The 15,923-nt window shown below is 49.9% G+C and overlaps 1 long non-coding RNA gene across 1 annotated transcript; it reads left to right on the top strand.

Moving 5' to 3' along the window:
* Nucleotides 1–8,125: 8,125 nt before the first annotated feature.
* LOC147357490 (uncharacterized) lies at nucleotides 8,126–12,295 on the top strand. The gene is made up of 2 exons (XR_015141446.1): nucleotides 8,126–9,532; nucleotides 10,105–12,295. It is a non-coding gene; the product is annotated as an uncharacterized LOC147357490 (long non-coding RNA).
* Nucleotides 12,296–15,923: the final 3,628 nt, after the last annotated feature.

The following is a 15,923-nucleotide window of genomic DNA, read 5'->3' as shown; positions in this document are numbered from 1 at the left end:
GCTCCTTCTAGCAGCATGTCATGCTATCCTGAAGTGGGGAGTCTGGGAGGAAAGGGGTAATAAAGAGAATCAGCCAGCTTTTCCCCACCCACTGCCCTACCATCCTGTGATGGGGATGTTGGGCAGCCTGTAGGCACTTCGGGTCCCGGGAAGGCCCTGTGGCTAGAGTACCAAGGCAAGCAGGATGCCCTGGGCAAGTTCTAGATGGTGGAGAGCAGTGGTCAAGGAGGTTGGCTGCTGATTCAGAAGCTCCACAGCTGCACAAGATTCTACGGGGCAATCAGAGGGGAGAAACGACCCTAGGTTACCTGCAGTTTTCTGCTTCTGAGAAGGGCTGTCTTTTGGACACCTCACGAGCCCAGGCCACTTCCTGAGGAGGCAGAGGAAGGAAGTGACCCAGCCACTCTTTCAAGTACCCCCACCCAAGGTGCCCTGGGCACTCTCGCCCTAATTCCATCCCAGGAAAATGGAATAGTCTGATTCTGTTTCTAGATCAGGAATAGTTTCTAGATCAGGACGAGGTAGTGGGGAAGAGATCAGTGCTGTTTTGTATTTTTTTTTCCCCTTCTCCCTGGTACCAGCTGGACTGGCAGCCTGGGCAAAGAAGAGCCCATTCTAAATGCTCCCTGGGGTCCAGAATGGAACTCATTACATCAAACCTGCCGGTCGCCAGCAGCTCTGCTTTGTGAGCTGTGAAACAAATGTTTATCCACCACTCAGTGAGGTTCAGAGCTATTTAAGGAGCTCAGGGTGTTGAGCTGCAGGCAAGAGCTGTGTGTGTGAGGCCAGTGCTGGCACAGAGCAAGGCGGGCACAGTCTGACACTGGAGCCTCCCCGTTCCACAAGTCAGAGCAGAGGGATCATAACAAGACTGGGGTTATGGGTCACGTTTCATCTTAAGCCCCTTCCTCTCCTTTCTCCCATTTCTCCGTCCTTTTCCTTGTCTCTGATTCTCTTTCCTTCTCCCTTCTATCCCTTTCTTTTTCCTTATTTTCTCCCTCCCTTCCTTCCTCTCTTCCTTCCCCTTCCTGCTATCATTTCCTTCTTCTCTTCTCTTGGACAGGTCTTTGGAGTCCTCATCATACTTTAATATGCCTTGTTCTGTCTTGTGGAGACAGGAAATTCACAAATTTATTCACAAATTTATGGAAGAATAAAATAAAGCTAAGCCTCTACCTTCACAAAACTTCCAGACTAAGGAGAATTCCTCATAGTGTGATCCTCATGGGTATTTGCCAGGAAAGGAATGGAGCGTGGCAACACAGCATGCCCAGCCTAAGTTCCACAGGGATTTCTTGAATGACATACCGGCCAGGGTCCTCCAGATCCTAGCATCACAGGCAGCATTTCTGGTTTTGAAGGGGCCCTGAAGATCACAGTTATGTATGAGAAAGCTGAGACTCCCCTGCTCTAGTTTTCATAGTTTTAGTGAGTTGTCTACTCAGCTTGTATAGAAATGGCTTTTGTTTTAAAGACAAGTGAAGAGGGGACCCAAGGAGGGTTGATGGATGAGGCTAAAGGAGGTGGCCTTCGCTGCCAGGGACCTGACGACACATTGTCAATTGTTCTCCATGTTAACTACCTTGAATCAAGTGTTATGTGTTGGCCACCCCCAGCAGGAGCTTAAGAGAACAATGATTATTCCTTTTGTTCACAGATCTGGGAGTTGCCTGGGCTCAGGGAAACAGTTCTTACTGCTGCTTGTCCTCTGCTGTTGTTCAGTCGCTCAGTTGTGTCTGACTCTTTGCGATCTCATGGACTGTAGCCCACTGTACCCCGTGCTTTGAGGCTTCCCTGTCCTCTATATCCTGGAGTTGGCTCAAACTCATGTCCATTGAGTCGACATGAGCCGACTGCTGCTTGTTCTAATCTTCCCTTAATTCTCCTAATCACGCAGGGAGGTGGAGGTTACTGTACCCACATCATAGACAGGGAAACTGAAGCTCAGAGAAGTTAGGAAATCTGCCCTGGATCACAGAGCAAGAAAGTGGGAACTCCAGGATTTAAACCCAGGGCAGCCTGATTTCAAAGTTTATGCACCCCTAGTTCATCCTGGGTGAGGGGAGCTCTCACTGTTACAATCAGGAGGTAGCTAGGACTGGGGGCGTCCTGCAGGCTCTTCATTCCATGTGTGTGGAGTCTGGGCTGGGGAGACACAAACCACTGGAGCTCTCAGGGATCTTGTCCCTCCTCTGTGGTCCTCCACATGCAGCTTCCAGGAGGCCAGGGTTCTTATATGGCTGCTGAAGACTCCCAGAGTGAGTATCTCAAGAGAGACCAGCAGAATCTGAATGGCCTTCCAATACAGCCTTGCACATCACATAGTATCATTCTAGCTGCACCCTGATTCTCTAAGGCAGGTACAGAGTCCTCTCGGCACTTGCAAGGGGAGGAGATCTAGACTCTACGTTTTGATGGAAGAGCGTCAAGGAGTTTGCGGCCATGCTTTGAGACTGGCGGCTATTGTTAACCAGTCTCTTAGGTTCGGAGGGTTATCCAGCCCTGTCCAGAAGTGCTGCAGTATTTCAATGCAGGTACTGCAACTGAACTGCCTGGGCTCAAGTCACATGAGCTTTGTGAATTAGCCATGTGAGGTTGGGCAAGTTACTTAATATTCTGAGTCTCGGTTTCCTCATCTGTTAAATGAGGTTAAATAATTCTTCACTCACAAGATTGTTGTAAGGATTAACTTAACATATACTAAGAATTTAGGGCTTCCCAGGTGGCGCTAGCGGTAAACCCAGCTGCCAACGTGAGATCTAAGAGATGCAGTTTTGATCCCTGGGTCAAGACGATCCCCTGGAGGAGGACACAGCAACCCACTCCAGCATTCTTGCCTGGAGAATCCAATGGACAGAGGAGCCTGATGGGCTACAGTCCACAGGGTCACAAAGAGTCAGACATTACTGAGCGACTTAGAACGTATGCAAGAACTGAAAACAGAACCTGTCGTATTGTTGGCATTCTACAAGTGCTGGCAGCTATTGTTATTATTCCCATTTTATAGATGAGAAAATTGAGGTGCCGAGAGGGTAATTATCAGCCTCTGTCATGTAACTAGTATTTGAACCCAATCGCAATAGATTCCAAAACCAAAAATTCTCCCTGAGTCCCTGATAGCAGTACCTTTTCCTTCTACCACATGAGAATCTTTCCCAACATTAAAATTCCTTTATGTATGGAGATTTGGAATTTGGGCCCCCAGACCTTTGCAGAAGGTCCTACTCTGGACTTGTGACCCACCTTGACTCTGACCATATTAGTCAAGCTGCACGGCCATGGATGGGGGGAACCAGGCCCCCAATTTGGCCTGCCCTGCACACATCTGTGGAGAAGGCGATGGCACCGCACTCCAGTACTCTTGCCTGGAAAATCCCATGGACGGAGGAGCCTGGTAGGCTGCAGTCCATGGGGTCACTAGGAGTCGGACACGACTGAGCGACTTCACTTTCACTTTTTACTTTCATGCATTGGAGAAGGAAATGGCAACCCACTCCAGTGTTCGTGCTTGGAGGATCCCAGGGACGGGGAGCCTGGTGGGCTGCCGTCTATGGGGTCGCACAGAGTCAGACACGACTGAAGCGACTTAGCAGCAGCAGCACACATCTGACCCTTACAGGTTGAGAGGGTACAGATATGAGCAGAGGGTCCACAAATAGCAGAAAGAGTACCTCATGGTGTTCAAGAACTGGGGAAACACCACAGGATCTGACTACAAAAGGCAGGCGTGTCTGAGACTCTTGAGTCTTGGTTTCCAGTTCTTTAAAGGCTACCGCTCTGTCCACCATTCATTCATTGTGAGAACCTGAGGGTGATAAAGCTCCTGGTGAACACCCAAGTCCTGGCCACGCATCGGTTATGAATTCAGCCCAGCAGAGGATGAGGTGTCTGCCTTGAAGTACAGCCCCGCTTCAGAGCCTGTGTAAGCTGGGGCGTGGACAGGTCAGCCCTGACGTGGAGATGGAAGGCCATCGCTTGGATGATGTGCCCTGGGGAGGGCAGCTGGTGGGGGCTTCAACTTGCCTGTATGCCTTTTGGGCAGGCGAATACACTCACACATACTCAGACACACACAGATATGAACACATGCAGTCTGTGCACTGATGAGTGTGCTCACACACATGCACACACGTGCACACACATGCACACAGTACACTTCTCAGACACCTGCTCCAACAGAAGTGCTTCAGATAAACATCTGGTGCCACCAGGCCCAGACCTGCCCTCTGGAAGCTGAGGATTGCCTGGGGTCCCGGAGGGCCCTGCTGGAAGGACACCTTCCTTTGGCTTCTAGAATATGCAGCTTCTTTTCAGCATCCACTGCCAAGAAGCCTCCAGCCCCACATGGGCGCTAAAGCCCAGCTCCTGTGTAAGTTGCCTCATGCTTAAATAGCCCCCTCTTGATCTCTCGTCATCTCCGGGCTTTCATCTTCCTTTCTCTGCTTCTTCAGCCCCTCTTTTTCATTCTGGAGTGGAAGCCTCCAGAAGGGCATGTGACCCCTTCCCAAGGCCCGTGCCCTGACTCTGTTGCCAAGGAAGGAAAGGAGGTAAGGTGGGTCTCTGGGGTCCAGCGTATGAGCAAACCCCCAAGCTGAAGAAGCACCCTGCTTTCCATTCCCAAATCCTGAGAAGATGAACAGCAAACTCCATAAACCCAAAGCAGAGCTGTTTAAAAACTAGGCCCATGGGTGAGGTGGTGGGTCCCACTTCCCATCCATCTGAAGGGAGGAATGTAGGAGGGGTTGGGCCCCCGAGCATCCTGATGCTGGTTCTCCCCTGGGAGAGGATTTGTTTCTCCCTCAGTGAGAAACCACTTCCTTTAGGACCCCCAGGCTGGGAGTGCAGGGCGCAGGGCTGAACAGAGGAATTGAGGCTGGCCAGACCACTGAGGCACGTGAGTGTGCGTGCATGCTTAGTCACTCAGTCGTGTCTGACTCTTTGCAACCCTATGGACTGTAGCCTGCCAGGGTCCTCTGTCCATGGGATTCTCCAGGCAAGAATACTAGAGTGGGTTGCCATGCTCTGCTCTAAGGGATCTTCCCAACCCAGGGATCGAACTCACATCTCTTATGTCTCTGGTATTGGCAGGTGGGAAGCTCATGTGGTCAACATGCATAATCTCACCTGGATGAGCCTAAAAGTGCATCTCCAGGTAACATTTCAGGTTCTTCAAGTCAATTTGACCCTCTGAGCTCAATGGGGCATTACTGCCACCCCATTTCTCAATGAAGGAAATTGAGATGCTGTGGGATTATTACTGGTGGTTCACTGTGAGTCGCACCGATGTGAGACCGGCAGAGAATGGCCGGTTACCGATCACTGAATACTGTGTATTAACTTGTCACAGCTATCCCAATCTCTTCTCCTTATCCCTGAGGAGTCCACTGGTCAGGCCCATAGTTTGCAGGGGCCGGGCAGGACGTCCCACAGGGGTCTTCCTGAGCCCACTCCTCCATGCTGGTCTCCAGGGCTCCTGGCCGAGGGCTCCTGGTTATTTAAAGTAAGCCTCCCCCAAGCAAGGCATGTAGTCTACAAGGGCTTCGCATCCCCCCTTCAGCTGTCCTGCCACGTCTTTGCAGAATTGGTCCTATTGTGGCTTTATTGTTACAGTTTATTTATAGTTTTTGTTTTATACTATTGTTTTATACTGTTATTACTCCAGGCCTCAGGAAAAGCAGGGGCACTGAGTTGAAGGGGCCTGCTCACCTAAGACTAGAGAGTGGCTGACCTGGGCATTGCCTGAGAAGGAACTCCAAAGTCAGGGATCCCACCAATCTGCCCTGGTCACTCTGGCTCACAAGCCAGTGAACCTCTCTTTGGATTTTCAAAATTGTAGAAGCTAGATTTTGTCCAAAGTTGGGACAAGGCCAGCCGCCTTGAAGCCAGGTCTTTCAGAGCAAGGGGCTTGAAGAACCAGGGGAGGCAGCCAAGAGCCATCCTTTCCCTCCAGCACAGGCTTGTACACACACACACAACATCCCACGGTTAGGTGGGAAAACTCATGATTCTCTTCTGTCTCTTTCTATTCTCGGTGATTTGGGTCAATAAAATGTGTGTGTGAGAAAGACCTGAGAGGGGGGGATAAGAGTTCCAACCTCCAGGAAAAGGATAACCCATTCAGCCTGATCTCCTAGGAGGAACAGGCATGGGCTTTGAGATTGGATGTCAGTGGTGTGTGATTGGCTGCAAATCCCTGTGTCCCCGGCGGGAGTCCTTCCAGGCATCCATGGTGCTCTGTGTCCCCTTGGCTCCTTCCCATCTGCTTAAACCACAGCAACTCTTTCAGTCTCAGCATAGACCATGACAGACCCAGAAGGGACTCCTCTTACAAGGCCCCTGATAAAGGTCATCCAGCCCCTGTTTAAACCCCTCAGGAGTGGGGCTCTCTTTGCTTCAATTTTCTCTAACACTGCTGACCAATGGGTAGGCATTTGGGACAGACAACTGTCAACTCGGCCTTCTGTGATACAAGGGGAGCCCAGAGTCCTTCCAGCACCCAGATGTCTCCCGGCCAGTTTGATTACTAGAAATCCCACAGGGCCAGCTCTCCTTTAGTGCATCTTAGTCATCGCCTCGGAGAAGGCAATGGCACCCCATTCCAGTACTCTTGCCTGGAAAATCCCATGGATGGAGGAGCCTGGTAGGCTGCAGTCATGGGGTCGCTAAGAGTCGGACATGACTGACCGACTTCACTTTCACTTTTCACTTTCATGCATTGGAGAAGGCAATGGCAACCCACTCCAGTGTTCTTGCCTGGAGAATCCCAGGGATGGGGGAGCCTGGTGAGCTGCCATCTATGGGGTCGCACAGAGTCGGACACGACTGAAGCAACTTAGTAGCAGCAGCAGTCATCGCCTCCTTGTGGCCCCTTCAGAGGAACTGGAGGTGAAGAAAGAGGAGAGGGGAGAGGAGGTGGGGACGAAGGAGAGGAAGGAGTTCCTTTATGCTCACTCTCTGTCTTTCAAGGCTGGAACTTGGGGGAGTGTGTTGCCCTGGAAGGAGAAGCTGCTTCTTCACATGGTAGGAAGCAAAGATGGGTTGTCTGAAAGCAGACACATCCTGCCCACCAAGTTCCTCTGGGAGGCGGTATAGGGCAGTGATGAATGGGTTTGGGAGTCAGAGCACCCTGGCTTTGAATGCCAGACTTACCTTTCACAGAGCTCTATAACCTGAGGCTAATTAAATTCTCTGAGCCTCAGTTAAGTCCTCTGAAACCTGGAGATAACACCACCACCACCCCCAGCCTCATAAGGTTGTTCAGGATTAAATAAGATGATGTCAAATATTTGGCACATGCTTAGCACATAAAGGCTCCCCAGGTGGTGCAGTGGTCAAGAATCTGCCTGCTAAGCAGGAGACACGAGAGATGCAAGTTCAGTCCCTGTGTTGGCAAGATCCCCCGGAGTAGGAAATGGCAACCCACTCCAGTATTCTTGCCTGGAAAATTCCACGGATAGAGGAGCCTGGCGGGCTACAGTCTATGGGGTCACAAAGTGTCGTACATGACTGAGTGCACACACAATCCCACAATTCTAACAGCACATAAAAGGTGCTCAATAAATAATCATTGTTATGAAGCCCAGAATACTGTCATTTGGGAGCGAGGGGATGAAAGTCGAATTGTAACGATAAACGGTAACAATTGTGGAGGGCTTACAGTGATTTTGGAGAAGGAAATGGCAACCCACTCCAGTGTTCTTGCCTGGAGAATCCCAGGGACAGGGGAGCCTGGTGGGCTGCCGTCTACGGGGTCACACAGAGTTGGACACGACTGAAGCGACTTAGCAGCAGCAGTACAATGATTTTACATGTATCAACTAAGGGAATTCTAACAACAGCCCTGTGAGGTTGCTGGTATTATTTGCTCCATTTCACAGATGGACAAACTGAGGTGAGAAGTTGAAAAACTCTGCCCAATTGCATACAGTGGAATATTATTTGGCCTGAAAAAGGAAAGAAATGTGGACACACGCTGTTACATAAATGACACTTGGAAACACTATGCCACGTGAAATAAGCCAGACACAAAAAGACAAATACTGTATAATGCTGCTTGTAGGAGGTACCTAGAACAGGTAAATTCAAAGAGACAGAAAGTAGAATGAAGTTTATCAGGGCAGCTGGGAGAAGGGGAGATAGGGGTTGTTTATGGGTTCAGAGTTCATCATTTGCAAGATGAAATGTTCTGGAGGTCTGTATGCAAAACAGTGGGAATATACTTAACTGTACACTTGAAACGGTCAAGGTGGTAAATTTTACAGTATGTGCATTTATCACAAATATTTAAAAGATATGTGTATCATCCTACTTTTAAAATGGGATTTAGACACGCGGCTATGGGTGTTTCTATACACACACACAACCGTAGCTGAACATCTTCCCTCCAAAGTGGTAACCGTGCTTGTTTGTGTGTATCGGAATATGAGTTTATAAGTTTTCCATGTTTTCTGTAGCAACAGATAAGTCTGCAATAAAATAAACTTATAAAAAGGAGAGTTTTTTTTTAAATAAACAATGTCAATATAGTATTTTTTTTTTCAAAAAGAAAGACCTAGAGAAAAATACCAGCAGTTTCACAGGGTTGTTGTCCCTAGTGGGTGTGCAAATATAAACGAGTGCCCCTAGACAGACCATTTCCGTGCTCTAGCTCTTCTTTCTCCACTTCTGGGAAACACTGCAAGCCTAGAGTCACTGGCCGGCATGGGCTTGGAAAGGGAGAAAAAAATATACCTTCCTGATCCTGAACATAGCTATTGGCACATGTGAGTGGCTGAGTTAGGTCCTGCCATGCCTCCATCCCTACTGGAGAGAAAGGGAAGGCCTACAGGGATCAGAAGACAATGGAGGCAGGGGAATGGACCCAAAGACTTCACAAAACACATCGCCTCCCCTCTCCCTTGCCTGCCGCACCCCCACCACATAGGTAGCTCTATTCCGCCAGAGACTGGCTCTTTCAAATTGGGTGCATCCCTCCATCCTCTCATTTGCTGGCGGTAGGAAATAAATCAAGGCCGGGCTCCCGCAACTGTCTCTTTGAAGTTTAAAACAGCACAGTGCAGGTCCCTCTCTCCTGGCCAGAAACCCAGGTCATCGCCTCCCCGGGCCCCCTCCCACTCTGGCTGCTGCCTTCAGCGCATATTAAAATTCGTCTCCAAGGGGTGCTTTAGAGGCAGGCATGGCAGGGGCAGAGATCTAGTACCAACCAGACAGCCGGATCCCTGGGCGGGCGGTTCTGATAGCCCTGTCCACTAAGAAAGTCTCATGGAGAGAGCCGGGAAGCAAAAGCCTTTCTATCAGCCAAAGCCACGCTAATTGCCACCAGGGAGAAGGGTAGAGTTCACCCAGGTAACAGGTGTGCCTTGTCTTAATCAAGACCGACTTGTTTGCCCAGAGCTGCCTGTAGAGGTGGGAGGAGGTGGGGGAGAAGGGAGGTTGGCTGCTCGGCTCGGGACCGGATACCCCCTAATTAGAGGAGCTTGCTTTGTCCCCTCCAGGACCCTCCCCAGGGCTCAACATGCTTCAAGAAGGGGAGGTAAATGCCTAAAAAAATGGTGGTGACTGTGGATTACTTACAGGGGGTGTATTGACTTTGTGGGGTATCACTGACCTTCTTACTCCAAGAAAGGTTGAATTAGGGGGGCCGCAGGGACAGTGATGGGACAAGGGGGAGAAGAGAGGAGGACAGAGTAAGAGGAGAAGGAAGAATGTAAGTGAGCCCTGGGAAGGGAGATGGGGGATGAGAGCTGGGGGTGTGCAGCTCTGAGTGCCATTCAATATCAAGTGTTTATTATTTGTGTGGCACTGGCCTGGGCAATGGGGACACAGGGAAAGAAAAACCGTGGTCCTTGCTCTAAATCTGGCTGGGGAGGCCGCCGCATAAATAGACAATTACCGCACAATGCGAGGCTCTGCTGAGTGTCGTGGGAGCAGAGAAGAGGGAGAAGGCTGGAGAGGAACAAAGAGGGAGTTAGGGAGTTGAACTAGGCTGTCTCCCCAGTAGGGCCGCAGATCAATTGTCAAGAGTGGGCAGCAATGCTTGGGGCTTATAAGAGGCTGTTCACCTTTCAACAGACCTAAGCTCCTCCCTTCTGCTTTCCTTCTCAGCCACACCTCCTGCTAAGCAGCAGCAACAGATGGATGCAAGAGAGCACAGAGATCTCAGGGACTGGCCCATGGTAGCTCAGTCTGGTTTGAGTCCAGCTGTCCTATCCAACAGCTCATCCATCTCTCCTTCGTCCAGACTTAACTGATGAAAATCGCTCACTGTGGAACTGATCGAAGTTGAAAGGATGGAGTCCTGGAATGACCAACCAACAACCAAAACTATCCATGACCCAGACCTTTTGCCTGAAGCTCATCACAACAGTGCAAACTGGCTATTGGTTTCCCCTAGGAAAACAAGCTCAGCGAGGCTACGTAACCTGCCCATCATCACAGTTTTCTGGAGGCTGAGCTGGAATCTCAAGCCAGGTCTCGGTGACCCACCATCCTGTGTTCTGCGTGCCTTCACATCTCAGGACAGCGAGGCTCCTAGTAAGAGTTAAGGGGAAGACTAAGAACAAGAATGAGTGGAGACGGCATCTCAAAATTGATTCAGTGACGAGAGCTGGAATCTCAGCTAATTCCATCCTATGATTTATTAGTTGCAAACAAGGGGTTGGGGAGGACAGCACAGTTGTATTGGTTTTGTGTTGTGATTTTTTTTTTTTAATCTCTGAGATGTCCCAAAATGTTTACCTTGTAAATTTGTTCAGTGGAGAGGTGGGTAAACACAAGCTTTCGGAATGTGATCAGCATGGCCAGCCTGAACGCCAGGCAGGTTTGCAGGGGTAGGTGTAAGACACTGCACACAGCATGTGGGGGCGGCGAGCCTCCCTGAGCAGGAAGCGCGACCTCAGCATGTAGACCGCAGCCCCCACCAAGGCCAGAGGGAGGACAGGCATGCGCTGGGCTGCCTAGGTGGTCCCTCGGGGTCCACCCCACCCCGCCGGAGGGCAGCCAAACTGTATGCAGCACACCCATTTCAAGCCTCGCTGCCTGCAGTGAAATGCTGTCTCCATGGGTCAGCCTTTCCCATCTCAACAGCCCACGTTCCCGCTTGACTACAGAGCTTTAATCAGGCCTGGCCCCAATCAGACATGCAGTCCTAGCATTTGAAATGCATCCTGGGTGACCACAGGAGAAGGTCAAAGACCCTGGGAGGGAGATGTGGGCTCTGTCTGACAGCTCGATGGGAACCTGGGAGGTGGTGAGCACCCCGTCACTGGCAGCATCCAAGAAGTCATCAGATGGTCATCTGCGCAGCCTAATGTACCTTCAAAGGACACAGACTCCAGAGAGACACTGGTCTGAGTTGGAATTCCAGCTCCACTGTTCATTGGCTTAACTTCCTCCAGCCTCTGTTTACCCATCAGAAATAAGGGTTAATAATGGCTTCAATCATCTCCTGGGGTGGTTGTGAGCAGAAGGTGCATGAACAGGGGTAAGCACAGAGCCCAGCATTTTGTGAAGTGCTCAGGAAGTAACAACAGCGATGGGGTAAAAGCAGCAGAGACGCTCGGGTGAGGAGGAGGAGGAAGACAGAGCTCGCAGGGAGGCATTTAGTAAGGAGGGATCTCGGTGGGTCCAGCCAGAGCAAATACCACCTTATTAGCTGTTCTCCTCTCTGAAACTCTAAAGAGAAGACCCTCTTACATGGTGATCCTCTTATCCTGCAATAAAACCCACCCAATCCCCCTACCTCCCTTGTGAGTCAGATGCTCCCTAACCACAATGGGTTGGACAGTGGGACGCAATTCTGCCAGTCAGATCGCTGCTTGTCAGCATTTTGCAAACCACTGCCTTATTGGCTGTAAGGGCAATGATATCAAAAAGACCTCATGATGACTTCACAGTTGGGAAAAATACCTGCCCCTAAGTCATACCCTCTGCCCTGGGCTAAGGGTCAAACCCCTCCCTCCTCCCACCCCCAGGAAATTCCTTTTTTCATTTGCTATAAAGTGATTTCTGCTGAAGTGTGTGTTTTTGAAGTGGAAAATTGAAAACACACGATTCATTCCCAAAGAAAACGGTGAGTTCACAGATGAGAAACCACTCGAGCTCTTGGTCCAAAGGGTTACTTGGCAGGTGTGAGGGGGGCCACCACACTTTCTCCCTCTCTCAATCCAGAACCAAGGCTAGACTAAGAGCCAGAGAAATGGGGATCCAAAGCTCACCTTGATTTCTGATCCTGTTAAATGAGATGGCATGGCTCAGGTCGGGCCAAGATGACTTGCCACCACACCCCTGAACTGATCTGATCCCCTCAAACGTTAGGGTTGCCTGGCTGGATCAGAGCCTGCCCCGTGAATCTCACCTCAATGCTGACAGCAGAGTCTGTGTCCTTTGTAGACAAACCTATCCCAAAAGGGAAGAGGAGAGGGAAGAGCATAGGTCATGCATAAACCTGAGAGTGACAAATGACTCTGCTGGGTGAGGAAGGGGACAGCAAGGGGCCAGGGATGTTACTCCAGGGAGGCCCCTCCATGTGGAAGCCAGAACATGAAGGGACAAGCACTGCCCACATTTTTGTTTCCTAGACAATTAACCAATTGGACTGAACATTTTTAGGGGGTTGGGGGAGTCTCACAGGTATATCTGTTCATGCCTGAGGACAACAGCCCTGCTACAAATGTACACGATATCCTGTGTTCCCACAACACAGCCAGACCAATGTCCCATCCAAGTAAAGCTGGTTAATGATGACCATGAGCAGGTGCTCAATACTCCTGATTTTATAAACAATGATTTCCCATCAACCCTGTGCACGCATGCTCAGTCGCTTTAGTCATGTCTAACTCTTTGTGACCCCATGGACTGTAGCCAGTCAGGCTCCTCTGTCCATGCAATTCTCCAGGCAAGAATACTGGAGTGGGTTGCCATGCCCTGCTTCAAGGGATCTTTCCAATCCAGGGATCAAACTTGCATCTCAGGTGGATTCTTTACCACTGAGCCACTGGAGAAGCCCCCACCAATCACATTCCTACCCAAATTTCCTGGTGAACCTGAGTACGGTAGGGCTGCATGGATATCTGAACGTTCTTAATCAGGCTTTGAAGCATCTCAGTGCAGCACCATGGCTCAGGAAGCCCCAGCCCACAACCAGTGACTTGGAGAGGCCACTGTGGGCTGAACTTTTGAGCCTCTGGTCAACCATGTGTATGGTTGTGCTTGTCCAAGGGAGGGAATGTGCCAGTCACCTGAGTAGTCCTGCTCTGCCTTCCTAAGGCTGCTTCTCCAGCATCAGGGTCTGCCCTCTCATGTGTCTTCCTGGTTCCACAGTAAGACAGGGATGGCTTTGCTCCCAGGAGGCCCCGAAATGGGTCAGAACACTACGTTAATCAAATCTCCTCCAAAGCTCTCCTGCACCCAAGGCTGAAAGTTCAGAGCCTGTTCTCTTTCCAACCCAAATTTATGTCCAGTCGCATGGCCCAATATACTCATCAGAGGTTCTGTAATGAGATTTAATAGCAGCATGAAGATACTTCAATAATAAAATGCATAAAGAGCTAATAAAAAATGCATAAAAATTCTTCAATAATAAATGCCAAAATAAGATGCCCCAAATTTGGATGTAAACCTTTCCCATTATCAAACTCCTAGGGAACAATTTAGAGAGTAGAATCCCAAGGAGATTAAAGTCCAAAATCAAAGTATTTAGCCCCTGTGAATTAAAGTCCAAAGGGAGCCCAAGCTGCCCAAGTTTAAATCAAGTTCAAGGCAATGGAGGCCCTTTCTGTTTTCTCACTTAGCTCCGTCTCAGACAAGTGTTCTCGGTGTCTGAGCAGAATGGGGATTCCTTAAGTGGCTAGATCCCGATCTGTCTCCCCAGCTCTTCGGAGAAGAAGTTCAACCCCAAGTCTTTTATGCTCTCTATTTTTAAGAGCCCCCAAAACTAATAGCACATTAAAAATGATCAAACTCTAACCCCAGACCAATACAGTTTAGAAGGTAAGATGATATCAAGTCCTCAGTACAGTTGCCCAGGCAGAATTATGTTCCCAGCACCGGTGCTCAGTTTGCAAAAGCCCATAGCAGAGCGTCATGGTGCTCGTGAGAAGGCCGACAGCCAGAGAGGGTCCGGGTCCAGCATCCGGGTCCCAACCGCGCATGCCTGCAGCCCAGAGTTCATGACCTTTGCCTCCACAGCACAGGGTTAATCCCGGCACTCTTCCAGGAACGCTCCACTCTTCCCTCCAGCTGGGAGGCCGCACATCCTCACAGGTTGCATCTCGGAGTTTTCTCAGTCAGAATTAACCCTTCCCTGCTCTAACCCTCCAAGCCGGGACCAGAACCTGAGAGAGTAACAGTATTGTGTGCTCACCTGAGCCAAGATGGGTCCAAGAGTGTAGACTTTCTGGTTCCACTCACCTCTCTTCCCTCCACTCCTACCCAATCCTAGGGGGTCACAAACAGAGGGCTAGGGGACGGAGAGAGGGAGAGAAACCCTCCACACTCCTCTGTTCCAGATGACAGCAGGCAGGGAGGGCACTGCAGCAGGTCTTACCCAGGGACAGGGCGAGAAGATGCAACTCTAAGTGAAGCTGGATGCCTCGACCACTACATGGCATTGGGCAGTCTAAGCAGGAGTCGAGTCTAAATGCTACTTAAAGTGTCATTGGACTTTTAAAGCTGGAAAACATTTATCAAAGCCATGGATCTCTCTAAGCATAGATCAGGAGTAGTAGAAGAACATCCCTCTTGAATAAATGTCAGGGGACAGTGGGAAACAATGAAAATCACAGTGCTTTGTGATTTCATATCACACGTGGAAAAAAGTGAAAGTTGACTAACAGTTTCACTCAGTCCTGTCAGACTCTTTGGGACCCCATGGGCTGTAGCCCACCAGGGTCCTCTGCTCATGGGGTTCTCTAGCAAGAATACTGGAGTGGGTAGCCATTCCCTCCTCTAGCGGATCTTCCCGACCCAGGGATCAAACCGAGTTTCCTACATTGCAGGCAAATTCTTTACCATCTGAGCCACCAGGGAAGGCCATGTGAAGCTTGCTCAAAATCCAGGTGACAGCCCCCTAGCACTTGATCTGTACCTCCCTACGGATGCTTCTCTAACTCGTAGTGGTTCATTTGTGGGCACGTCTGTTCTCTGGTCAGTAGGCTGGAAGCCTCTTATAGGCAGGTGTCTTCTTTATCTGTCTCTTATAAGTCCTACCAGAGTGCTCAGTAAATATCTGAGGATAAAATAAAGGAAAGGAGATAAAGATAGTAAAGCATCCATGAGATTCTCATGCAGCAAAGATCATTGGCCTTCAATGGAGCCAGAGAAGCATGAAGTTATTATAAAACTGAAGGGGCAGTTTCCCTACTTTTGGAATGCATTAGTGGTCTGTGAATCCTTTCCCAAGATGACCCTTTGGTGCAGACTCACCTCTGGTCCCTAGTCGTTGAGGTCAGATGAGTAGAAATACTACGGGGCCGGTGGAGAGATCTTGGGATGGGGTGTCTAGCAGTCCTGGTGCTAGGCCCAGGGATGCATGCCTGGAACTTATAAGAGGGGATGGTGGTGTCTGCTCTGGGCTGTTATGAAGAATCCGTGGAAAGAGCAGGTCTCCAACGTGAATGCCAGGTGCTGGTACCTGCCCATACTTCAGCTGCCCTTGCAAGGCTGTCACAGGCCAGAGAAGTTAGTCTCTTTCTCTTGCTTCTGGAGACTTCCTTACCAGGTAGAGATCAGACGGCAGGGTAGATGGCCTAGGAGACCCTGCCTTCCCTTTCCTCACAGTCCACACTTTTAAGGAGAGAAAGGTCAATTAATTGAAACAAAAAGGTGGGATTTCAATGCTTCCCCCATCACCCTCCTTTACCCTCTGCCTTCACACTCCTTTCTGTCAAATGGGCTCAGAGTGGGTACTAAGAGGCACACCATTT

This window comes from Bos grunniens, chromosome 15, assembly GCF_055505025.1.
Source record: "Bos grunniens cultivar Pamir isolate PY7600 chromosome 15, Bosgru_T2T1.0, whole genome shotgun sequence".
Taxonomy (NCBI): domain Eukaryota; kingdom Metazoa; phylum Chordata; class Mammalia; order Artiodactyla; family Bovidae; genus Bos; species Bos grunniens.
This window is presented reverse-complemented; position numbering and strand designations above follow the sequence as displayed.